Source organism: Diorhabda sublineata, chromosome 6, assembly GCF_026230105.1.
Source record: "Diorhabda sublineata isolate icDioSubl1.1 chromosome 6, icDioSubl1.1, whole genome shotgun sequence".
NCBI lineage: Eukaryota > Metazoa > Arthropoda > Insecta > Coleoptera > Chrysomelidae > Diorhabda > Diorhabda sublineata.
Genome location: NC_079479.1, coordinates 6,020,539 through 6,048,075, shown reverse-complemented (window position 1 = coordinate 6,048,075; position 27,537 = coordinate 6,020,539). Strand labels below are relative to the sequence as shown.

General features: G+C 32.3%; 1 protein-coding gene and 1 long non-coding RNA gene across 3 annotated transcripts in view; both read right to left on the bottom strand.

Annotated features, from left to right (window-relative positions):
• Positions 1-27,537, bottom strand: part of LOC130444850 (homeotic protein distal-less-like) — a 174,650-nt gene that overhangs the window by 23,887 nt on the left and 123,226 nt on the right. The gene's annotated exons all lie outside the window — the stretch shown is intronic.
• LOC130444851 (uncharacterized) lies at positions 3,502-3,796 on the bottom strand. Its single transcript, XR_008910002.1, has 2 exons — positions 3,714-3,796; positions 3,502-3,649 (listed from the first exon to the last, which is right to left on the bottom strand). It is a non-coding gene; the product is annotated as an uncharacterized LOC130444851 (long non-coding RNA).

Below are 27,537 nucleotides of genomic sequence, written 5' to 3'. Positions count from 1 at the left end.
GTAACATTTTTTTCGATAATTCATTCTGCTGCTTATGAACATAAAGATTATTAACAACTTCAGATACCGTTCTTTCATCATCAACATCACCGTTTTACGACCACACTTTTGACAAATTATAAAACGTTAATCTGTTTCATTCTCGTTCAAGAATACGTGCCCTGATAACTTTGGTTTGTGTCCTAAAAGACTTCATAACGACATCAACAAATGTGATAAGAACTCCATAATGTAGCGAAAATAATATACACACTGCTTGTTAACGATCATTAGTAGCCGAGATGCTGATAAAAAAAATCAGTATTTGAAAACAAACTCATAACGTAATGTTTAATTAATAATATCGATGTGGATATTTCCTTCTGAAAGAGACAAGTGGATATTTTCATAGTATATTCAAGATTAAGCTGTTGTATATGTTTAAAAACCCGTGTCTCTTAATTTGGAAAATGGTTTTATTGATATCGTATACATAAATATCTTATTAATATTCATAAACATGTTACACGGAATCTATCTGATAAATTATTTTTCTCAAGTACCGGGTTTTTATAGCATTGTGACTTGATGAAGACTTGACACATGAATTTTTTATTCTATTTCATCAGAATAACGTGTATTTTTATTGTCTGACAGATTGATGTTTTTTTTTTTCATCAAATATGTCGTTACACAACAATATACTGAAAATGATATATTTTTTATCCATCAATCTATATATCGCAACTTTATATACAGAGTGAGTTTTATTTATGGAACACCTCTATCGTCTCGGAAATTGTACGATTTTTATCCATTTGTCCTTGACTGCTAACTTATCTCTATGGTAATCCTATCTTTTAATTCCCAAATATTTTGTTTTATAAACGATGTTTTTCAAGTGACCCCATAGGAAATAATCTAAAGCACTCATGTCTGGTGATTGTGGGGGCCATTCGATAAAACCACGCCTTCCAATCCATCTTCTGGGAAATACATTATTTGAGTATTGCTTCACCACACATGCATAGTTGGGCCACCACCTTGTTGTAGCGAAATATTGTCGCTGAGCCAACTCAGGTATGATTATATTTTCCAAGAAATCTAAATATACCGAACCATTTAAGTTACCGTCAATGAAAAAGAGACCAATTATTTTATCGCCTATTATTCCAGCCCATACAGTTTTTCGGGATATTGGGTGTGGGATTCACACATCCAACGAGGATTGTTACGTGATCAGTATCTACAATTATGCTGATTTATGTTTCCATTACCTAATACAAAAAATGACCTCATCGAAAAACATAATATTACTTAAAAAATTTGGATCGTTTCATTGTAATATTTTTCCATCATTAGATCTACTAGATCTATAAACTCTTATTTTGTATGGATGGAATTTATTATCACGTAAAATTTTCATTACGGATGTTTGCGAAATATCAAGTTCCCTGGATATTTGTCTAGTACTTAAGTGTGGATCGTCTTCTAACAGGACAAAAACATCTAAAGATTTGTTTTCAGTTGTTGCAGGTTTGGATAAATCTTTCACTGAACCAGTTTAGTTAAACTTTTTCATTAATTTACTGACAGTAGATCTTGTTATGGGATTTTGGTTAGGATATAAATTATTAAAGATATTACACGTTTCCTTCAACGATTATCAATTCGTTTTTTTTTTAAGATAAACGATTCATTGTGACTTTCAATAAACTTTAACTATAATAATTTATTGAAACGTCCAATTTGATATTGTAGCCACCTAAATGTATTATTTTAACTCCGAATGTATTGCTTTTAGTTATAGAGAATATCGTATGAAAAATAATAAGTATTTTTTAAGGATTTGGAAAAGCGAAAAATATACTGACTACAAGACCCTTGTACACAAAAATTTATAAAAATCGTATAAGCCGTTTCCGAGATAATTGAGGAGTTCCATACATAAAACTCACTCTGTTAGTATGTGAGTTCATATAAGAGGTCTGTGATTCCTTTAAGAAGAAAACAAAATTACCATTATTAAATTATATCTTCTTAGAAAAACGATCTTATCCTAAAAGCTCTCTTTGATCTTATTGAATCTTTTGACTAATACCACTCGTTTGGAAGCTGTAATATAAAATAAAGACATCGACCATCGCTGGCTATCGATATATTAGACGCACCTCGTACATAACAAGCTTTATTTCATATTATCGGCGAAATATAGCTGATCATAGTTAAAAGCGAGGAAGCATCTGCTGGTGCATGCTTAGTGACACTAAAAAGTAGCACTAGCTGGTACTCACTCCATTTCGGTTTGGAGCTTCCGAACAAAAAGATGTTAGACCGTTCTGAAGAGATACAAGTACTTAGATTATTCAAATTTTGATTATAATTAAGTGATAGACACTTGTTGATAGTAGCAGTGTTGTATATGTGGGTTGTGGTAATTCCAATTGTCAGTTCGAGAAGTTTATGTACTGTAACATTTATTTGTAAAGGCTGAAGATAATTTTATAAAAGAGAAGAAATAGAACTCTCTTATACGTTTGACAGGAGAACATTTCTCATAGAGAATGATATAATGGAATAAATGATATTCTAGGTTTGTTCTGTAGCTATGAAAAACTAATGAGTTATCGCTACAAAATATAGCTTGTTTGAGTGTATACTTATTCAGACAACTAGTGCAAAGGAGACCGATTCGCTTGCTAGATGTTACAGCTGTTACATTTCTGAGTATTTTGATCGCAAGACAAACTCTGTGGAGGTAGATGAGAATACCTGGCATGAGACAAACTGAGGCACATATAGATGAGCCTTCCGCCTATCTAATCAAGTGGTTGACTTTAATAGGCGCGATTGGCAACTGGCCACTAGTTTCCTAACTGAACACGATCGATTTCATGATGTATCTATCACGAACCATTGTACATGGTGAGGGCAGAAACTACAAACTACGTCAGCGCCGAGTGGTCACTTGTACGAGGTTTAAAAGTTAAATTTTGCCTAGTGACTTCGAATAGTGCATGCGAAAGTGCCTGATTAGCTTTTTAAGTGACAAGATCAACGGTGGAAGTGATGATATGAGCTGAAATAGAAATGGAATATTGACAAGAGAAGAGAGCAGATTGAAAGCTGAGAAAACAAAATCACTGCGCTTTACTCTACAGGATTTATTATGATAGTTAGATGTAACTCTTCCGAATTTGGGATTCTGCTGTAAGCACGATGCTGGTATACAACATTAAGTTTTTTTAGATCAATGGATAACACACACAATACTTTCAAAAGGAGAATTTTTGGAATTAGATTGTTGTTCGTCTCTATTTTATAGATTAAGATAATAAAAAAGGTCGAAAATTATGCTAGAGAAAGAGAGACATTCGTTCAGTATATTTTGGGTGAGATGAGGAAATTTTTTATAGAGAGTAATGTTAATTGGAAATGAACCACTAAGCGTAGCTCAAAGAAGAAAAGAAAACTCCAGCCTAAAAAACGGTTATTTTCAGTTTGAGCATATATTTTGTAATATTTTTTAGCTTTCTATTTTGTTTTGTTTATTTTTAATACGAAAAAGGGTAATAGGGGCGGCAGTTACAGCTGCAGATGCAGCTTTTCCTATCGTGGGCCATTTGGCTGGTGAATCAGTTTAACTGGTAACAGGAAAACCTCAGAAAACCTGCAATACCGACAATCAGAATTATGCTAAAGTTATATACTCATCAAGATGATATTCAACTTACAACTAATATCCTGGTTCCAAAAATATTACCAACACAAAATCCGGTATCATCTTTATGTGATATTATTTCAAAATTGATTGATTGAAAGGCATTAGAATGTCCAACATGATCACCTGATCTAGAATTATGAGACTTGTTGACATAACGTAAAGAGTATCATGTAACTTAATCCCTTTTTTTGTTTAAATTATATACAAAAAAGGGTTATTTAAAAATTGAAACTACCTGATGCTTCTTTAACATTATTACATCTTGGAAAGACATTTCTTCGCCTTGAAATGAGCTACAGTAAAAAATATTAATACAATTCAATATTATTCTACAAGTTTATTAATCTTATCTACCTGTTTTTAATGAATTCATGTTATTCCTCACGATTTTTGTAAACAGTTGTTCAAGTAGAATTAACTAAAATTCAGTAAAATCCAAGAAAATGGCGGAGGTGTAGCGACAGTTACAATCCTTTATTTCCTTGTCTTTAAAAACTATATACTTGTGACGTTACACTGTGACTGTACTTCAATCTATTACCGAATGTGCTTGAAACGAAAGTGTACTTTTAACATTAACTTATTCATGAATGCAAGCTAGTGGTGGGCCTGCAGAAGTAATCTGTCACTCATACGCAAAGTCTTCAACTTCACGTTCAGTTTTATTCATTATAAACAGTAATTAAAAAGCGAAACGCAGAGGAGGACTCTCTACCACATGTGCTAATATATTTTTTCTATACAAATTCTAATTTTCATGATAATCAATAGTACCTTGTAACAACTCTAAATAGTTTGTCCAATAGTTTAGAATATTCTTCTTTCCCTTGAAGCCCATATGCTTACGCGTTTATCAAATAAGTTTTCTTGAATTGTTCCACAGAAGTTAGATAGAAGATTTGATTGGCTATGAAAAATACCGCGCCAAGAAGAATTTGAAGAAAACTAATTTTGAAAAACGTTAAAATTTCTAATAGATCATTTTAAAACCTGATTTCATTAATTCCTTTTGTGTGTTGACGAATAATATGGAACCTCGATATTGTCTTTATCTATTCAATGTAGAGGCTTGGATAACTTATGAAAGTGATTCGAATCAACTGAATTCTTAGCATAACTTTATAAAAAAAGATAATATTTCAAAATGCTGTTTGAAATAAAGGTTTGTTATTAAAGGCTACATAACATAGGGAGTTACAACGTGTAATTCAATACAAGATGCAATAAATCGATCAAAACCATGCGCAAATTAAGCGCAGCTCATCGATTCATATGAGATATCGATTTTTCTATTCCATGCAGAAACATGGTTAACTTATGGAAGTGATTCGAATCAACTGAATTCTTGGCATAACTTTATAAAAAAAGATAATATTTCAAAATGCTGATTGAAATAAAGGTTTGTTATTAAAGGCTACATAGCATAGAGAGCTACAACGTGTGAATCAATACAAGATGCAATAAATTTTGAACAAAAGCAAGCAATGAAGCTCAGGTCATCGATTCATGCAAGATATCGCAAATAGATAGATTCAAATTCAAATTTGTAAGTTATTTTTCACAGCACAGTGAAGTTCTATCAAAGTCAAAATATTACTAACGATATGTCTTACCCGTTATTAGATATTATATTATACTACTGATATTGTAGGGGTTATGGTTGTTACTACTCAAAACTATTACTGTTTCCTGTCATTACTTTTTGTAAAGTATTTCAGTAATCTTTATACATAATAAAAATGAATACATGAAATATTCTCGTGTGAATATCAGCAATAAAAATTAAGACACAGCAAGACATTTGATTAGTTTTTGAATTAGAAGTTACAAATTTTCTAAATTGTAATTTACGTACAAAAAAATTTACAATTGCAATAATCTGCAGATGCTTAAGATCAAGACAAAATGCGTCTTGCATCTTTTAGCTAGACGCCAAGCGAGCTTCGATTATCCTAAAATAGTGAGTTTGGTGCAGCTAAATTGGATTGTTAATGGCAAATTATCACTTCCAGCTTTGGTTTTCCTTATTTTTTAACCAATTTAATTTATTTATTTTGTTTCATAATGAAACAAAATCTTTCAACAGTTCTGGAAAATATGCGTTTGTCTTTGCCATCACCTCTTCTGGAATCCCTTTTTATCAAGCCATTTTCTAAAGTTCGGTACTAAAAAGCAATTGGATTTCCAGTGCGGCGTACTTTTGATAAACATTCATTAATCGAGGCACGCACCTAGCTTTTCCATCTATACTGTCAATGTAATAAAATGTATATGGAATAGTACAGCAAATATTCATTATCATCCATGTTTCTTATACACCAAAATATAAAAGCAGAAAATTACAAATATTTGTTGTTTTACCATGTAAAAAATATAATTTATGGAAAGGTTAAGCTATGAAGATTTGAGCAAGGACGCATTTTTGTGGTGTCTTATAGGTTGCATAAAAAATAACAACGAGAGTCTTAATCAAGTTATCTAGAAATTCCTCTAAAAACAATTAGCTTTATTGAAATTGCAGAGAATCTAGCAGCCTGTATTTTTAATGAAGGATCTTTTGTCCTTTTTGAATAGGCGCGCCTACATGATGAACTAAGAATAATAGAATCGAACGAACAAGTGCGCGTAGAACTGATAGAAAAAAATTCAACGTAGACAAGAACAAAAAGTTAAGTTCACAGTTTGGAACTGGTATTGATGAATCTATGTTACTATGAAGATTCATGCTCTTCTAGTGATGGTTAATTTTCCATGTATGAAATCTTCAAGAACGACTTTTGGTGATGAAACACTAACTAGAGAAACCGTGTTTCGCTGGTTGTTCGCAATCAATTGTGGTCGCTCTTCGCTACAGGATGAATTTCGTGAAGGTCATCCAAAATCGGCTGTTGTGCCAGAAAATATCGATGCTGTGCGTAAACTGATATTGCAAGATCGTCATTTGATATACCGTGTCATTCAGATACACATTTGGCTGTCAATAAAATTTGTTCGTGTTAGATACCGCTTAATTTGATAATCGTTCAAAAAAGCTCGCTCGATTGGTGTAAAGAAATTAATAAATTCAATTGCAGTGCATCAAAAGACGTCTATGAGATCGTGAGGGCCGACGAATCATGTATCTATTCATATAAACCCGAAATTAAACAACAATTGGGTTTTTCAAGACGAGCCAAAAGGTTGCCAGTATTTATTTGCCAGAATTGTTAAAAAAGATCAGGGAAATCAATCGCAGAAGAGAATCATTCTCCGACAATGCCAGCTATCACACATCAGTTCAAACAAAAACGTTATTGTACAGTCAAAACATCGCATTGATGGGTCATCTGTCGTACAGTCCTTTTTTGACACCCAATGATTTCTTCTCACCCCTGCAGATCAAAAATAAATATTGAGGTCGACGTTTTTCAACACTTGAAGAAGCGGTTCATGCATTTAAATTACATGTTTTAGAGGTATCTCCATCAGAATGGGAAAAAAAGCGTCTACAATTAGTTCAAACGCATGCATATGTGTATTGATCTTAATGGAGAATATTTTGGAAAAAAACTAAGCTGTATCCAATCATAAATATGTGTTTTTATTTGTCAATCTCAAAACTTAAGTAGCAACCCTCTTTTAAAACGGAAAATCAAGAAGGATTTCTTCACAATTTTTTTCAATTTCTTAACAAATTAATTGGCTGAAAACATGTTCTCCAAATGCTGCAATAAATAAAGAAAAATTTGAACTGGTTAGCTGGGAAAACATGTCATCTTTGGAACGGATATGAATTATTTTTTTCAGTTGATCAGGTAGAGTACCTGAATTTTTTAACTTACCTCAGAAGTTGTAACATAATATGTAGATAAATTCAATTAAACAATGTCGCTGGTATCGCCACAATTCGATTAAAAACATCAGTTCATCCTTATTCGATTCGTTACTTAACAGTTTTCTCTAAATCAATAATAAATATGTCAGATTAATGTAAAATTTTTACAGTCGACGAAAACTAAATCACCGTAACTAAAATGTTTTCAGTCTCCGGAAAATATATAATCCAATTTTCAATCAAATAATTTTTAAAAGATTATGTTTACTCGACACGTGTTCAATTAAAATAATAAAAAACAATTATGAATCACAAATAATGGAATTAGATATAGATTATTTGATTCCAGTGAGTTAATTGATCGATTTCGAATTTTAGGTAGTCCGTCACTGATTAATATAAAAGTTCCGAGAGCTCAAAGAAACAGAGATAGATATAGAGACGGCAGGTTTATTACAAAACGCCGTCACAATCTCCGCGGTAATCTTGAAGACCTTGTAACATTTCCTTTGCCTGTTTCAACCTTTGGTGAGGCCCGAGGGTATCTAGATAATCACGACAACGGGTGAAATGCTGTATGTACGAAATTACAATTATTGGAGTATTAAAATCAAATGTATGTACTGGAAAATAGGAAACATTAATAATGAAAGAAAGTATACTAAGTATTAAATAATGTTTTCTAATTGCAATTTTAATCTATATTTTCATCCTTGAACTCGTACTTTGGACTCTAGTACAAACGAAAATTAATTATAGACTTATATTGGTTATTTATTAACTTGAACAGTCAAACTATTAAATGTGAATGTTCATTTCCACAAAAATTGCAGTAAATTATGATCGTAAAATAATATAATTGCTTCCAAGTGCATTGAAAACGTAATATTTTCAGAATTATTTGCGAAATTTTGAGAACTCTTATATTGAAATTTATTTTACACTTAAAACCACAAAACATACCCAATAAGAAGGTCAACTTGTATAAGGAACACAAATTTAGTTCTGCCACTTACCAATCGTGGCGTTAGTGGAATAAAAATGTCATTACTGTCAATGTCAATTGTCAAGATAGATAAACATTTTTGTCAATTTCCCAAACGCTTTCCTGATGTGTGCCCTAATGGAAAAAAATTGTAAAATTCAATCTTTATTCAAAGGAATCTAGTAAACTTAGATTGTTGGCAGATAATTATCAGCAAGATGTCTTAATCCTTGAGGTGTGACCGTCAGGGAAGGAAGCACAGGAACCACCATTGCGCAACATAACTAACGGAAAGCTTGACTTTTTTGAAAATATTATTCCTGGATAAACCATATCACCTATAAACTTGCGTATCCTAACTCAGGAAGAAATTTTCATTACAGTTTTAGATAGAAACCTACAAAATATTTTCTCATTACTTGAGTGTCATGCAGTGATTTGAAACAATAGTTTTTCTTTGTTTATAACCATTTTTTCAATTGTGTAATACATGTTAGGAAATAATTATAATTGAGCAGTTGTTTAGTTATTTACAAAATTTTGAGACTAGTAAGCTAAGGGTATCTAACAACTTTTAGAGTTCAAAAAACAAAGAGGGGAAGCCTTCGGCCAATCATCCACAGATTACTAGAATAGAAACAATTTTATCATGTTGTTATAATTGAATTAATTCATCCACTTTCCTAACAGTAGTGAAATTCAGAACTGAATTCGACTATCTCTCTTCTCTCTCTCTTCTAGCCGTTTTCTATCCTTTGGATATAGGCCTCTCTCATATTTTTCCAGTTTTCCCTGTTCTGTGCCACTTGGTACCAGTTAAGTCCGGCTGTTCTCTTGATATCATCATACCATCTTTGTTGTGGTCTGCCGGTGCTTCTTTTCTCCCCCCAAGGTCTCCATCTTGTTATTTTTCCGCTCCAGTTGGTGTTATTTCGAGCAACATGTCCGGCCCAGTTCCATTTAAGACTACCTATTCGCCTCACTATGTCCTCGATTTTGGTTCTATTTCTTATCCACTCATTGGTTTTATGGTCTTTAAGCGTTATTCCTATCATTTTCCGTTCTATTGATCTTTGATGTACCTTTAATTTATTCAAGATTTTCTTTGTTAGGACCCATGTTTCACATCCGTAGGTTGTTACTGGGAGAATGCATTCCATGTAAACCTTGGTTTTTAGTTTGAGGGGTAGGTTGGAGTTGAAGACGTGTCGCATCTTCCCGTAGGCCGCCCATCCTAGATGTATTCTGTGGTTAATTTCAATTTCAATTCAATTCGACTATAGTTTCCGAAAAACCATAGTGGGAAAGTTTTTATGCCTAGAATAACAATTCCAGTGCTAAAGTTCTAGAAATTTCAATGATAGTTGTTTTAATTAAAAAGAGATCTTCAAACTGGTAAATCGCAAAATCACGGCGATTTCTGCGGTTTTTGATAATGATCCACAACCCAATTTTTCATGTATAGTCACGATTTGGTGTAAGATGTTCTATACTACATATTGTGTATATAAGTTTTTGTTACTAGTAGAAGCTAATTTAAATGAACAAACTTTCTTTTTCGAAACTACATATCGTTATTATTTCATTTCAAATTTGCTTAGGTTTCAAAATGTTGATAAAAATCTATAACTATAAAGACTGAATAGACGTTGTAGGAATAACCAAGAACATTTATTTTATTTTGCATGAGGTTTTTTCAAGTTTTAGACATGAAAAATACAAATATTAGATCGATAAGTGATAAATACCAACATTGTTGCAGCCGTGAAGTTCTTTGCTAATAAAAAAACCTTGAAACGCGAGTTAATCAATGTCAAGAAATACTAATAAATTATGGAACGTAACAATGTACTTAAAAACGACAGGTTTATCATAGTTGAAGAATATTTCTTTCTTTAGTATTGCTTCAGTTAAAAACTATGGAAAACTATTATATTTGGAAACATATCACAGACATACAATTTTGTTTTGAATGCAGTTTATGGATATGTAGAAAAAAATTAAGTTCAACAATTGAGGTAAGAGCAAATCAAAATTTATGGAATACATACAAATTTCTTCAGTACAAACAAAAATTGAGATACACTACCGGTCAATATATTTTGTGGAATATATATAGATGAGAGTATAGTAATGATAAAACTTCAGTTTGTGATTATTACATATTTAATCCTCTTCTGCTTTTATTATTTTAGTGCACAAGTTTGCATTATCCGTAACAATTTGTTACATTGCTTTCTAACTTTCTTGTCCAATTTGTCCCACAACATCAATCGGATTGAGGTCGGGCGACTGTGGCGGCCAAATCATTAGTTTCAGTACCTACATTCTTCCTTTCAAGCACACACACAGGTTCAAGAAATGATTGCCATTGTCATGCTGGAAGATAAATTTTCTACCGATCAAGTGCTGGCCACAACATTCTACATTTTCCTTTGAATTTTTATTACAATCCTCTTTCTTCAAAATCCAAAATTTTTACCAGATTTCGAGTCGTTGTTTATCCATGAATTTAGCATCTGTTATTTCTGGAATCTGCGCATAAAATCTCTTCACTAGACCCAAAAACCTCAAACTGAGGCTCACCACACCACACCTTCCTGCGTTAAATTTTTCTGTTATTTATGTCACTGCAATCTCCTTTTCACTATAGAAGGCAGATCCCTAGATTCATTGATCTGAGCTCTGAATCGTCGATCACGTTTATTGATCAATAAAATACGTTTTTCTTCAGCAGTTTTTTTCCAGGTAGCCCTGAACGTTTGTAATCACCAAAACTCCTAGTGGATTCAATTTTTTTTCAGCCCACGGTATATTGAGGTATTTTTAATTTGACGGCAATTGTACGGTTACTTTACCTAGACTATTTTAAAACTTAAAAGTCTGAATAAGCGAGAAAACAAAATTCGTATACCTAATTCACAAAAAAACGTTTTAATACAAAAATTATAAATCACAACACATTCATACATCTCACATGGCTATCTTGGACTAAACTACAATCATAAACACCGAAGAAGTTATTAACAGTTTAAGAATAATAATCAACTTAGCCGGCGCTTGCAAGTTTATAACTTGTTGAACTCACCGACGAAATATAAACATATACAAAGTAAACAAATAACGGAGACTCTTATTTTTTTGTTGTAAGACACCGTTTCGACCTTCGCTGGACAATATGAAAGAGAAATTGGTTAAAATGTATTATTTTGGAACTTATTGTATGGATTATCGGGTGGGTAAAAGATTTTAACCGGTAGTGTATATTTACAATCTCAATTGACATTAATATGAAGAAATGATTAACTATGAATACATAAAACCCACTATATCATGCCTAATAGATAAAGAAACGGAATCAAGAAATGAAGATGCAATAAACTCACCATTAGATATAAATAACAGATAGAAAAATTGAGTTTAGTAGTAATGGTGATGTCTAATGACCAGACCGAAATGGACCTGAGAAATGGATTAAGGAAAAGCCTGATAAGTAATATGAATGGCTAGAATATTATTAATTCGACAGTGTTTTCAGCTATCGGAGATAAAAGGTCTCTAGACTAGAGCTGACCAAATTTAGAATAAATTTGAATATTGTTTATAAAGTTTTCAAACATCTATACGATATTTGGATCCAATCCTTATTCGAGGTCCCTTTGGTTCTTTTGAGATGTCACGAAACTAGAGAAGTAAGACTCCTAAATACCACAATTATTAAATAATTGCTCTAATCACAGAATAAATAGTGATACATGCGATTTGACATCGCCATATCAATATGATTTTGGCTTAAGTGAACGATTGCGACGCGTTTTTCGTAATGTAAGTACACCACAAGTAATTTTATTTCACTGGTATAGCGAATTAAAAAGAAGACGTTTATTGCTTGGTGGTGTAGGCTAGTGGGCTATGTCCTTCAGTTACTGTTAGAAATATTAGAAAATGAAACGTATGATGTACCTATCAAATTATTGAAGAACAACAGTAAATTCAATTTTACATGATCATTTTGATGTAAAACAAATTGTTAATCGTTAGAAATGTTGATTAATAGATTAGATTAATCGTGTTCTTTCTAAAATAGTAATCAGTGATGAAACATTCATAGCATTTCATGATATCTTTACTCTTCAGAAGTTTTATTTGATCGTATAGGAAACTATACGTACATCTAGTATACCACAAATTGTTTACGTGAAAATAATATCCACATATTTGCTTGAAATCACCATAAGTGATTTGTAATTATTCTTTAGCCTATGGAAACATTTACTTGATGGACGTTTCACGAAAAAGGATGAGATATATGGATCAATTCATATATTTTTTCAAAAGCTTCCACTTTATGGAAGCTTCAGTTTCAAAAGAGCATTGATGTAGGTGCTGATTACTTTTTAAATTACAAAATATATAGCGTTACCCTCACGTTCATTACAGTTGTAGTACGTGGTAAAATGATACTTTTTTCTCTGCAGTTAAATATTTATTGAATCGTATGATAAATAGAGAAACAAATGTAGAACATATTTTTCTACGATGTGGTCAGTTTTAAGTTCAAATGACCTCAGAATCTTTAGTAGAATTCAAACATTTATCATTTCTAAAGTAATTAATCAATTTGTATATGATTATGAGCGAATCAATCATAATGACAGTCGATTGAGGTTGCGAAAATTGAAAAAAGTAATGATCATCAATTACATTGTCAGGAAATGATCAAAAATTGTTAAGTCATTCAGGTTTTTTGTAATATATTTTCTCATACAGAGTGAATTTCCTCATACATTTTTTAGTAGCATGTACATGTTGGTAAATCTTTCGTTTTTGTACGATTATATAAATTTTTTATTCCTCAATTATTTTCTTTTTAACATGGTTAAGATATTCTGGATAACGTTCATATGATTTTTTTACGCCTAATTGCCATATTTTCCTAGTTAAGTAGAATTTTGAGGCTATACAAGCAAAAATAATATTTCAAGGAACTGTTCATATTGCTGTTCATTGTTGTAATAAATAGTTTATCACAGAAATCACAATTGTGATTTTAATATCAAAAGACTACTATGATGTGTCTAGCAGTGAAAAATCTTAAATAAATTATATCTTAAACTATACTCCATAACACAATCTACCATTAACTGTTAAACCTTAAGTCTTTGAAAGTTTATAGAGACGCGCCTTAATATTCGACTATATGTTGATAAATAAGTTTCACACCAACCAGAGCGTGAAGTCAAAATAAATCTATGGGAACGGTCCCAGAAGTACTTGGCCAGACTTAGAGATGGCGGCAGTTCCTTGAAAAATACCATTGTATTATAAAGTACACAATCTATACAGCATATGTTTCAAGTTTGAAGATCCCACGTTGTTTAGTATTTGTATTTGTTTGGCAGAGATCAATAATGAACTGTTTCAATGAATTTGTAAACATGCAATATATTGTTCATTTTATCATTATGTGGTACTTTTATTTGAAAGGCATTAGCCCAACCAATACAAAATCTGAACTAGATTCTACTCTGGGTGAGACTCTTCCGTTATCAACAATAAAATTTTGGGTAGCAGAGGCCGTACGACCTGCAAAGACCAGCATCGCAGTGGTCCACTAAACGAGGCAACTACTCGCGAAATGATGAAGAAAATCCACAAAGCGATACTGGACGATCGTCGACTGAAAGAGTGTGAGCTAGCAGACATAGTAAGCATTTCAAAAAGTGGGGTACATCACATATATCGCATAAAAGTTTGGACATAAGAAAGCTGTGGGCAAGATAGGTGGCGCATTTGCTCACACTGGACCAAAAACAACGTCGTGAAGATGTTTTCATCGAGTATATGGAAATGATTCATAACCATGGATGAAACGTGGGTCTATCACTTCACACCCGAAACAAAAATACAATCAAAACAATGGAGTGGAAAGGAAGAACCCGCTCCAAAGAAGACAAAAACCGTTCCATCTGTAAGCAAGGTAATGGCGTCAATTTTTAAGTGACTATCTCGAAAAATAAACGGCGAGTATTAAGCGAACTTATTGCAACGTTTGAGCGAAGAAATCAAGCAAAAACTGTCGCATTTGGCTAAGAAGAAAGTGTTGTTATCAGGACAATGTACCAGCTGACCCATCCGTTATTGCCATGGCCAAAATTAATGACTTAAAGTTTGAATTGCGACCTAATGCACCCTATTCGTCAGATTTGGCCCCCTCGGATAATTTTCTGATCCCAGACTTGAAAAAATAGCACGGTGATCAAAGATTTTCTAGTATTGAGGAGGTGATATCGGCAGTTAATGGCTATTTGGAGTAGATTGACGATTCTAATTATAAAAAGGGTAAAAAATATCGAACTTATTAAAAATCGCTGGGAAAATTATATGGAACTAATAGGACCGAATAGCGAATAAGACCAGAGTAGCTCGAAACGTCAATTTTCACCTGTAATTTCAAACTGGTTTTTTATGGAATGAGATCTAAAATTGAGACAACCCATCACGAAATAAGTAGGGTGAGAAATCTGGTCCTGTAAACTATAAAAATTTCTCAAATTACCTGGTATATGAGCATTCTGTGGTTAGCCTCAGTAAATTTGTACAAAATACTGTAAATAGCTGAGTTTGCGAAAATTAAGTCAGAATTCTTATTCAAGATAACCAAATAAGAATATTTAAAAAGATTTATAGGTTAATGATTTGCATAAGTCCAACAGTTTGATTTGTTTCGATTCATTCTAATTAACCTTCATCATTACATCTTTGGACATGAGGCCTTTTCAACATTTTCTAATCTCTTGTTTTCGTCATATTTATCATTATAAATTCTGCATGTTTCTGTGTGTTAACTTAACTAATTACTTTTTGCCATATTTTGTCCTTTTTTCTGATGTCCTGACCGGTTAATTTCTATTTCAGTTTTTCTACTTATTTTCCAACGTTTCTTACTTCTGTTTTGTATTGTATCTTATCGTTTCTTTCACATTTATCAGTTATCTATCATTTGTCTTTTCACTAATGTTGCTACCTTCGATAGTTTGGTCATGTTTGACTGTGATAGTGTATATATTTGATATACATATGTGAGGACTTGGGGAACCTAATGGTTTTGAGGTATTGGGGTTATATTTTATCTTCAAGGATTGTTTGAGAAATACCAACCATGTTAATATAACCCGTTTTTTGATTTCTTATCTTTTAGACCATTTATATCGATTTCATACGTGATCCTGTATAAAAGATAATTGTTCTATGTAAAGGAATATACAATGGGATTCATTTTTACGAAAACATTTTTATATTAATTTGTGACTAGTAAAGTTCATGTGGCTTTGGTCGAATTATCTGAAAATCTTAGAAAACGTGAATAATTACCATATAAAAGTTCAGCGAAACCGCATGTAACTACATTAGATCGAATCTACGATCGTGTTTTCACGTTATCACCTTATTTGTTACGAGAATTACTACAATAATTATTGAATAATTCATTACAAACGTCACAAATAAATTTATATATAGTTTAAAGCCTAACGACGGGTTCTACGAATTTCATATAAAAGTTTAGAGGTAAAAATCTAGGTAAAAGAAAATGTTTTTTTGAGTTTAACGTTTTGGTGTTTTCATGGGTATATAAATTTGACTAATACCAGAGGACTTGCACAAAACTTATTTTTACTAACCGCGATGATGTCACTGAACGCAAAACCAGCTATAACAAAGTTAAAAACAATCGCTGGCGATAATTCATTGCAATGATAATACACTGGCTTTTATTTATAATGCTGGCCTATCAAAAGATTTTCAAAGCACTCCTCTTAGTTTGAAGGCGAAATCGGCTTCCTCTTGTATTGAAAATCATTGACTTCGCTGTTTTTTATGTATGTGAGCAAGAAATCGTTAGAGCAATATCAGGACTGTTTGTAGAATAGCCTATCGATTCAAATGTGTAGCTAGTTTTATTTACTTATACATGCAGGGTATGAGGACTTACGTTATCGTGATGCAGAATGATTCTCTGCTGTTTTGAGTTTCCAAATGACCTACTCTTTCAAAATTGTGCAATGAAATTGATGACCAGAAAGAAATAGGCAACTACTCCGATGTGCCTTTTCCGCTAACAACTAGTATTATGACTAAATTGTGATACCATTGGGTACATTCATACTGACACTCAGTTATAGTCTTCAGAGACGAGGTAAACATTATTGGTTACCGAAACACGCGTCAGACAGTCTAATTATGAACATATTCATTCCAACATTTAAATATGCCAGCCGACTTGGAAATTCTTTAAAGCTTTAAAGTCAGGTTATGCAAACAAAACTCTCATGATCAGTTTCAATGTCAATACCCAAAGATGCCCAAATGTTACCAGCTCAAACTGTTTTAGGTACAACTATATATTTTGAACGCTTTTTCTAGATTTGAATTCATCATACCAGTTATCTATGATACTTGTAGGATAGGGCTTACTAACTATATAATTTATGTTTAAGTTCATGGGAGCATTTATGTTGTAATAATCTCGGGGACAATTGATTTTGTTGCGTGAGACTATACATTCCTATAGAGCAAAAATAATGTCGATCGAACGACAGAATGTTGTAGTTGAGGTGATACTCAATAATGTGAAATGTGAGAGAGAATCAGAAAGACTTGGTGTTGTCGCCATCAAGATCCCATCTCATATAACAATATTTCATTTAATTTTTTCATTAAAAATGAAGATTTTGTTAGCTTTGGGACTTGTTAGTTTCCTGCACTCTTACTTATAGTTTCATATATATTCTCAATAGTATTTTCAATACCACAATAGATGTTTGTCAATTATCAAGAAGATTTTTTATGAGTATCATGGCTCACCCTGTACTTTCAGATCCATTAGAAAAATGATTATATGAACTGATCGTTATCCCTGGTTTCACTCAATATATTTGTATAGCATGGAAATTCTTTGAAATTGACATACATATTTATTAATTTGTTCTTATACATAAAGATATACCGAGAAGATTGTTCACAAAACTGTCAATTATTAATAATCATTGAATGTATTAAAATTGATATACGTCAAAATGTGACGTTCTATATTCAATTATTTACTTCTAATTGAGATTTACGTGAATGAACGGTTTCTGTAAAAATGAAATTTATTACAAAAAAATTTATGCTTACATGGCATCTGACGCTCATTAGTACCATTCACAATTCTTGATCATTAAAAAATGAACAAATAATAAGGACGTAACTGTTCTCCTTTCATAAAACTCATTTTTACATTAAACGTTAATAATTGTTACAATATTAGTCATGAATTTCTGTGAAAACGCGGAAAAAGTGGACAAAGCGAAATCAATCTATGATAGCAAGCTAATTAATGATAGAAAGGTAAAGTAACGTTATGAATTCTCTATTGTGGTATACTATTAATTAAATCTCTGGAGATAGCATCAAGAATGCACATTGAAATAAGTTCAAAATTTAGAAATCAATCTGACATACGTGGTTTAACTATTAAATAACGAAACTGCGCGCCTAGAGGGCGCCCTAGACGGGTGTAGTAAAAAACGAGTAGTGACGATAAACAGTAGCAACATTTCAAATTTCTCTTTAAATTAAAAAAAAACTCCGATTGAGTACTATAAATTATTGCAAGAGGCCTATGGGGACAATTCTCTGTCTCGTACACGTGTTTTTGAGAGAGCACTGAAGATGACCAGCACCCAGGTCGCCTTGTGACTGTTTCATCTCCGGAAACAGTGACCAAAATCCACCAAATCGTGCGTGCAGATCGTCGAATGAGCATCCGGATGATTGCCGAGGCTGTGAACGCTGACGGTTACAAAAATTTTACACGAGGAATTACACTTAACTAAAGTCTATACGAAGTTGTTGCCAAAAAATCTGACTCCTGACCAAAAACTCTTGCGACAACGGGTCTGTTCAAATTTCCTTGAAAAGTTATGAAAAGATCTGCTCTAAAAGGGATCCGATTTGAGTCTATAGAAGCGATAAAGCAGAAGTTCCTGAAGGCGCTCACCAAAGAAGATTCCAGCACTGCTTATATCAAAGGAAAAAACGTATGGAAAGATGTGTGGCGTAACCATTCTCTGCAAATACACGCAATTATTCAAAAGTTTGGAAAGTCAAAACAAACCGGCTACTGTCACTTTGTAGTGCTCCTAAATATTTCCACTATTTGAATATTTTTTTGAGTAGAAAATATAAATTAATGTTTTGATGATTTTTATCAAATAATGTCAGTTTATTTTGTAGTTATAATATTTATAAAATTATTTTGTTATAGTATTTAACTATTGCTATTTTACGAGGACAGATCACTGATTACTTTTTGAAATGAAAACATTTTATTAAAAATCTACCCACGAATACGTTGTCAATAAATGGAATAACAAAATGTGATTAGCCACTTAGTGATAAATTTCAAATTTCATCAGTAATATTGAATCTTATATCACAATCTAATTGCTAAAATTAATTCCGTTCTTTACTCAGTATCTGTGATACAAATCTACATAAGGAGCTTTGTTAATCAGAATTTCGAATAAACGCAAAATTATATCTTGTTACAAGTATAAACGCATGGTTCTAAGATAAATTCGAATTAGGAAGTTTGAGTCAGAAACCAGCTCTCTAAGCTATACTGTTACTAGGATAAATTTGATTAAAAAGGGATATTTTCAAAGTTTAATCAATTTTTTATACCTTCATTCAGAAAAACACTAAATTTTCAGTAATAATATTGATAGACAAAATTTTTCAATAAGCTCAAGAAAGTTGTTATAAAATGTTTTAGCATTTATTTATGTTCGAGGGTTATTTGAATACAACATTTTTTGGTAATACAGAGTAAAAATAATTTATTCAAAGATGCAATTAACAAAACAACAATTAGAAAAGTTAAGTGAAGGTCCTGATCTGTTAGTTTCTATAACTGGTAAGATGTATGTCCAATACGCACTTTTCCAATTTTAATCGTATTTTTTCCAATAGGAAATAGCAACATTGCAGTCATTGTTTTATATTAAATATTTGCTCTCAGTACACATTCCTGAACTACCTTGGCAAGTCTTGTTGAATACAGAGTTATATTCAACTCGATTTATTACAGAAATATCGTTGTTCAATTTGATACAAAAAAAGTCAGTCAAGCAATCAGCAGCTTCCCCACCTCGCCAAGCTAATTTCTACCGCGGCTATGTGATAGAATTTTCATTACATAAATTTATAATTTTCGATATTTCTACGCAACTTAATGCTGAGGAACTTTGTGTAATTTCTTAAACAGTAGTAGCTGAAAGCTAAATGTTAAAGAATGAGCGAAGAAATCAATGATGGGTTGACTAAGGCGAATCAATAACTGGTTATCAGATAAAAAGTAATGAGATAATCGTGGAAATACCAAGAGATAGATAGATAAAAAGTAACCTTATGGTCATCTGATTTCTTTTATACCCTAAATAATGAAGCACCGTTTGTCGAATCTATCCTTTTTGGGTGTCACAAAGACAATATAAAAAGTTTCTGTGGTAAATTTGATGGATAAGAATGGAAAGAAAAAAGTAAATTGTAGGTAGAATAATATTTGAAAATCTATTTTGGTTTATTCATCTTATATACCAAGTTTCTCTTTCTGTTTCAAATATAAACTCAACTTAACCAGTGTATTGCTCAAAATATGCTCTAAAACTTTACGAATGTTCCCTTTAAATGAACAATAATTTTCCTATTCCATGAACTAATAAGGATATACTGAAATTAAACAGAACTAATCAAATTTATCACTAAACTACAGCTATAACTAACTCAATTTTATATGCCACCTATCAAGTATCATGTCCAGAAGACATACGCATTGCTTGATAAAAAAAATTTTCAGAAAGGGGGCTTAAGAACCACTTGATTTACCGACTTTGAATAAAAATAGATAATAATTTAAAAAACACACCTTGATAGCAAACTAAAACAAAAATTAGAACAAAATTGTTTGACACTACAAATAAAACTTGACCGACCGATAAAAGATGTCATTTTGATGTAAAAATACGCGGATTGCTTTCCTAAATGATTTGAAAATGATTCTCCTTTTATCAGAATTTATCTGCACAAAATATTCACATCACTGTATATCAAGCACCCCACGATTTTTTACATTGGTATAGTCCATTTTTAGAAGGCTACATTTCGGGGATTGTTGAAGTTATAGGGCTGACTTTGCATAATTGAATATGTTTTTCAAAAAATCAATAGTACTACTACTGATAGTGGTTCTAAAAATAGGTATATCGAAAAATTACAATTAGCCACATTCCTCTCCTACATACAGATGTGAACGTTAAAAACGACTAAAAATAAGGTCCGACATGGACACCTTGTTTTTCACCTATTTTACATGGATAATCCAGCCGAATATCGTTAGAGTCACAACAATATACCGAGGACAAACACCCACAACTTATGATCAATACTTTGGTTTGCAAAGAGCTCTAAATATATCTTCGACGACAATGATAAAGACACGAATCTCCAAGACATCGCCCTAGATACTGTCTTTTTAGCGAACTTGTTATTAAGGTACTAGAAAGAACTTTTAATGATCAGAATATCAGTTGGTTTGCGATTTTTCCAATTTTGAGCCAAATCGTTTTTTATTAATTTCTTTGCTTACAATGTAGTACTAGTAAAGAACTACGAGAAAGTAGACATAAACGAAAATTTGCAGAAAATTAATTATATATTTTTCTAAACTAATATAAAAACGACATATGCCATTCATGATAAACATATAAACTATTTTCTTTACTAACTATATATTTGAATAATTTACATTTTAGCACATCCTGTATTGTATTACCCACCTGTAAAATATGATTAATAATAGCATGAAAGCGCTGAAGACGAACGGTTAACAGTAAAAAAGTACGTCCTAGATATACAGTGCGCCATACAGTGGCGTGGTTAGTACGAAAGGGGATATATTGTATTAAATAATATAAAATGATTTTCCTCTCATATATACTCCATATTAATCGTTACATAAAAATACTGAAGAAACGCAGTTGATTTTACCTAAGAGGATCAAAAGAGATCTACTCATCTATACACTCCTAAAAACTGACACTATCAAGATTCTACCAGAACAATCAAAAGATAAAGCGCCAAAAAACCAGCGTTGGAGATAGTAGAATACGCTACCCAAGAATTTAAGACGAAATATCTAAAAATTCACTGGATCCATCTCTAAATTTACTGGACAACTACCTGAAGCTCAACAAGATTTGGACTGAATGTTATATATGGGGAGTAGTACAAAACGCAGCCGGTACTCTAGAACATCTACATCCCCAAGACGGATACTACGCAGACCTCTGGTATACTAGGACTCAGCAGATCTACCGAGAGCTGTACTAGAAGAAGATAAAAGAAATCATGTTGGAAATCACCTGAAAAAATTTCAAAATTTGAGAGTCGATCTTCACATCTATCTGGAGGAGTTTTTTTGGACGTTTCTACTGGACGAGAAACAAAGAGGACGACTGTTAGAGCGTGAATGTCGTATACATCAATAGCATAAGGAATATAATGTCAAGAGAAATCGCAGGAAGCTCTTAGATCTGCGGGATATCATTCTTGGTGATTGGTAAGCTACCTCTGGTATACAAGGACTCAGCAGATCGACCGAGAGCTGTACCAGAATAAGATAAAAGAAAACATTTTGGAAACCACCTGAAGAAATATCAAGATTTGAGAATCCATCTTCACATCTAGCTGGAGGAGTTGACAGACTACACCGGGAAAGGCTACGCCAAGCATCCAGGTGAAACACGACCAACAGTGAAGACGAAGAGAAAAAAAAAACAAAAAAGAGACTATTTAATAAAGGCAGGTATAGTCTGGGAGTATGTGTGTGTATGTGGATTTGTGATAATCTCATTCTGAATTACTAGTCTTTTATAATCTTTAAGTGGAAGATTATCTACTTCTCTTTACTATATTTCGTCCTCGTTCTCGTCTTGCCTATTCCTCTTTCACTCTCCTACATTCCATCGCTTCCTTAGTCTGTTTTTCCTTGTTTTCATTTATTTTATGTATGTAATTTTTTTAGTCGCTTAAAAACTCCTGTCTGTGTTTATTTAAAAACTCTTTTTGTTCTATTATTTCTCAATGTATATTAATGCTGAAAGTATAAACGACACACCGGATTCTTTTTTCGCATATTCTTTCTACTCTAGAATCCTTTTTTTGGCTCAAAAATGTGCTACTCTATGAAATTATCAACGTTAATCAGCTTTGTTTAAGATATTATGTTAGGAAGTTTGAAATATTTTTGTGACTACAGCTTTAATAACCCTAAAAATTAAAGTTTCCAGTTTCCCTCGATATTACCTAACATAATTCCTATTTTACTACTAATACTTTGTAGTTTCTCGTTTATTAATGAAAAATATTTAATTAAATAACCAATAAAATGAAAGTTTGTAGGCTAATACTTTACTTTACCGCTTACCATCTGCAATTGCAACCCACCGTTTTTTGTCGGTACAGGTACCTGTTGTATTGTGGTATAATGTTGTGAATGAATGGAAGAATTATTACAATTTTATTCGAATTAATAAATTCATTATTCTAATAATTAATCATGTTCGACATTGTACAAGGTACTCATTTTACCGGAAACATGTTGAAAAGTTGTAAATACATCCGGTACTACTACTATTAACGAGTAGTCCAAAGGACGTTCAAAAACAACTCGAAGATATAGAAAAAAGGCTACAAAAGTACATATTAGTACAGGCTGTTAAAAATTACTTTCCCGAATCAAGCAGAAGAAAGTCTTAACAATTTTGAACTCTTTCGAGAGGATAAACATAAACTTATTTTTGAAATTTTGTGACGTATCTTTTTAATGTTTATTCAACGTTGGAGTAGGTATTTCTAACAATCCAATAATTTCTATAAGGGCTGAGAACGAAGACTAAATCACACCTTAGCATTTCAAGGGGTCGTTTATTTTGATTACAAATGTACAACATTAAATTGTTGTTATAGCTCAATAAGTTATTCCCTGGATCAGCGAATCTATAGTTAAACTTACATACCAAAGTTTAATGCAACGGTATTGTATTTGGAAAAAAGATAGTTTTATACAAATAGTACATTTCCCATTATATTGGACAGTAGAATGAATTGTAAACTTATATTGTGGAGCTTTGATAGTTGTATTGTTATAAAAAAATCATATATTGTTTCATCCAATAACTTTTTTGGATACTAATACACTTTCCTAATTATACATTTCCATATGACGTTTTTCAATATTTCCATTTTTTTTTTGTTTTTATTTTATTCATTGACAAGTTTTTCAGTTTATAACCCGGTGTACCATCAAAAAGGCTACAAATGCAATTTAAACTTATTCAAAAGTGTCATTTATATAAAAACTTTAACTAATGCTTGTGAGGAAATGATAAGGAGTCAGATAATATGATAGATTTTTTACAACAATGTCGTTCAATGAATTCTAAAGCTTCGAAAATTCCGATCGCTTTGGCAGAGAAAATAGAGGTTAAACCTAACCTAAAATACTAAAACTGAAACTGAAAGTTACACATAAAAGAACCTGATATAAAATTTCTGTGAATAAAAGTACATATTAATAAGGAGCATGCAGACAATCTAGCAAAAGAAGCCATCAAAAACGGACTGCTAATATACAATAACGAAATAACTTTGGAAAAATGTATAAATTAAACGGAAATTAAATTGAAAGAAGGAATCACTTTTGGTACGAATATTGTATCAAGAAACCAACAAGATATACACATTACATCCAGAAATTCTCAGTCAATACTAGTATAGAAACTATCAGTTACCTCGAAGTAGTATAATCACTACAAATAGACTCAAGTTTGGACATGCATGGTATCCAGCATACCTTTATAAAGCAAATAGAGTAGATACAAACTTGTGTGATAGTTGTAACCGCATATGCGGCTTGGAACACATTTTTTTTATTGTAGACTGTCTTCAACATTCTATTAAAATTCATTAGAATGTTCATTAGAAGTTAAAAGTATAATCCAGGTAGTTTCGTCTCCTCTGTTACTCAACCTAAGAGAGCTGTTCCTATTTGTAGAGTGGTCTACCTGCTGTTGATTTAGGCCCCCTGAACAACTTCTTGGTGTGGAACATATACCCTTAACCTATCCAATTTGACAAAATGCATGGTGATTTTGGGTTGGTTAGATACGGTTCACTTGTGATACCTTCTTACCTAATACTATAGCTCTAAACTAAATGGACGATGACTTTAGATCATAAAAAAAAGAAAACCCGGTGAGAAACAATTCAAGAAAGAAAGTTTTCTGGTGAAAATCTTTCCATTGACAACACAAAATAAGTTTTCCTGATAAATGCGAGTTTTCATAGCAGAAATTCATCTAACTTGATGTGAGTGAGTCCAATAATTTCTATAAGGGCTGAGAACGAAGACTAAATCACACCTTAGCATTTCAAGGGGTCGTTTATTTTGATTACAAATGTACAACATTAAATTGTTGTTATAGCTCAATAAGTTATTCCCTGGATCAGCGAATCTATAGTTAAACTTACATACCAAAGTTTAATGCAACGGTATTGTATTTGGAAAAAAGATAGTTTTATACAAATAGTACATTTCCCATTATATTGGACAGTAGAATGAATTGTAAACTTATATTGTGGAGCTTTGATAGTTGTATTGTTGTTGTATGTTCACCAATACCTCGTTTTCGGATGAAGCTCATTTTCATTTCAATGGACACGTCAACAAGCAAAAATGTCACTACTGGAGTGACGTTATGAGCTGACTTATAGATCCTTACTTTTTTGAAGATGAAAGAATATGCACAGTTAGAGTAAATTCAAAGCATTATCAGGATGGAGCAACTTCACACACGTCCAATAGATCTTTGCCATAAGTTCGTGAAATGTTTTCCGGTGAATTGATCTCCAGGAGAGGTTGACCTCCACGTAGTCTGATTTAACATCTATGCACTTTTCCTGTGGGCTTTTGTCAAATCTAAAGTTTCTTTTGGACACAATTATTAATTTTCTTTTGAGACCCCTTATTTTATAAATATTGTTTCTTTCTCTAATTAATACATATTTGCTATGTGCTTTTTTCTCTACAATCAAAGTTTTATCTGCTTCTTCTTTTGTTATTTCCAAACAAATTTTCATCTTATATGCTGTTCTCTACACTCAGCTGTTGTATATTCTCTCGATACGTTAATCACTGATATACATTTGGGAGACTCCGTAATTTCTTCGTCCATTGGGGCCCCTTAAAAACTTAAATTAGTTCCGTGCTTGTTCGGAGACTGAATTTACCGTTCTCTACCTGCTAACAACGTTATCTGGGTACAAAAATGTGAAAAAAACGCAAAGTGAAAAGAATTTTCATTCGAGTGTACGTTGGTACGCCTGAGGCAGTGTTTAGTTTCCGTTTTACACATGGTGGAGCACGTTACAAATAGTATGGACCTCTATGCATAGGGAGCGGCGATATTTTCTCACGAAACAAGGTTATGTAATGATACAGTCAAATAGAATGAAAACAAAATCGTTAACACGTTGACTGCACATATCAAGGAAACTCTAAAGACAATAAGTAGTTGTACCCTTAAATCGTTATAGAAATTCTTATAATGATGAGAATATTGGAGAAACTTATGAAATAAGAATAATTTGAGCATATTAAACGAATAGAAACGATTAGATGTTATTTGATTTGGCTTTTGAATCTTCCGTAAGATAACTTGAGTGAATTATGTCTCTAGAGTTTAGTTTCAGTCTCTGAATATTTGGTTATCGAAACGCGCGTCAAAAAGTGTGAGTGTTTGTGTAAGTTCACTCACTAATTACTTTTTAGCTTTTTGTTCTATAAAATGATAATAAATGATTGTGTTATTTTATAAGTTGAGTTTTCCGAGAAAATATGAGTAAATCTTTGATATGACATGATTTGAAAGTTCTTTATGTAACTTCTCTATTTTTTGTTTGACCAGTGTTGTCGAAGTGGGTAACTGAATCTTAACAAATCGGTTTCTCTGCTTTCTTATAGCAATTTATCAAATTATATTGTCACTAATTTAGATGACATCCTGAGTGGTGCAAAAGTCTCAGTAACGTTTGCTTTCACAGAACGAATTTAGATCAGATTTTTCAGTCGACTAGGAATTTCAGCTTTTTTTTCTTGGAACAGATATTGGAAGAGGGAATTAACTCGGTATTTCACTAAAGAACATCTAGTTTATTGTAATGATATTTAATATAAAAATGGTAACAAACACCATCATCATCTATTGGTTGGCTTTTTCAGTCTCAGTTCGACTTTCTCCCAGTTTTTCATATGTTGTGAACAATTTAGGAGGTAAGAAAGCAACAAACGCTCGTGGGGCGCCAGGAGCGCACGTTCATCGAGCGCACAGGCACTTTAAGAAAACTTTACGGGCATCTAATGCACACTACCTGTGTCGAATCCGAAAGATCGTTCGACGAGCGCACAAGAAAATTTGATCTGCCGAAGTGAGTCCTAGAGATGGGCAAACATATAAAATATTGAACAAAAATTGATAGAAAAAATTATTTTTTTTGTTATTAGGTTCAAAATAATTGAAAAATAGTCTTTTTAGAATCCACAAAAAAGCTTTTTAATTTAAGAATGGTGCGCTGGAACCATCTGCGCTCAAACCACCTGTACTCAATGCACGCATTCCAAATACTTTAACCCCAAATACAAAACTCTTGTTGAACTTTTTTTTCATTGTATTAAATTGTGTTAAATTTTTTGGCACTTTTACAAATTACTTTTTGAGAAAATTCATTACTAGTAAACATATGTTTCTAATTGCTTATCAATTTTAGAGTTTTACAATTTTGTCGTCACTTTGCTTCGTTTAGGAGATAATCCGCAGGTTTGGTTCGAATTTTTAGGTATTCAAACACCTTTAAACCCTTACTAAAAATGTA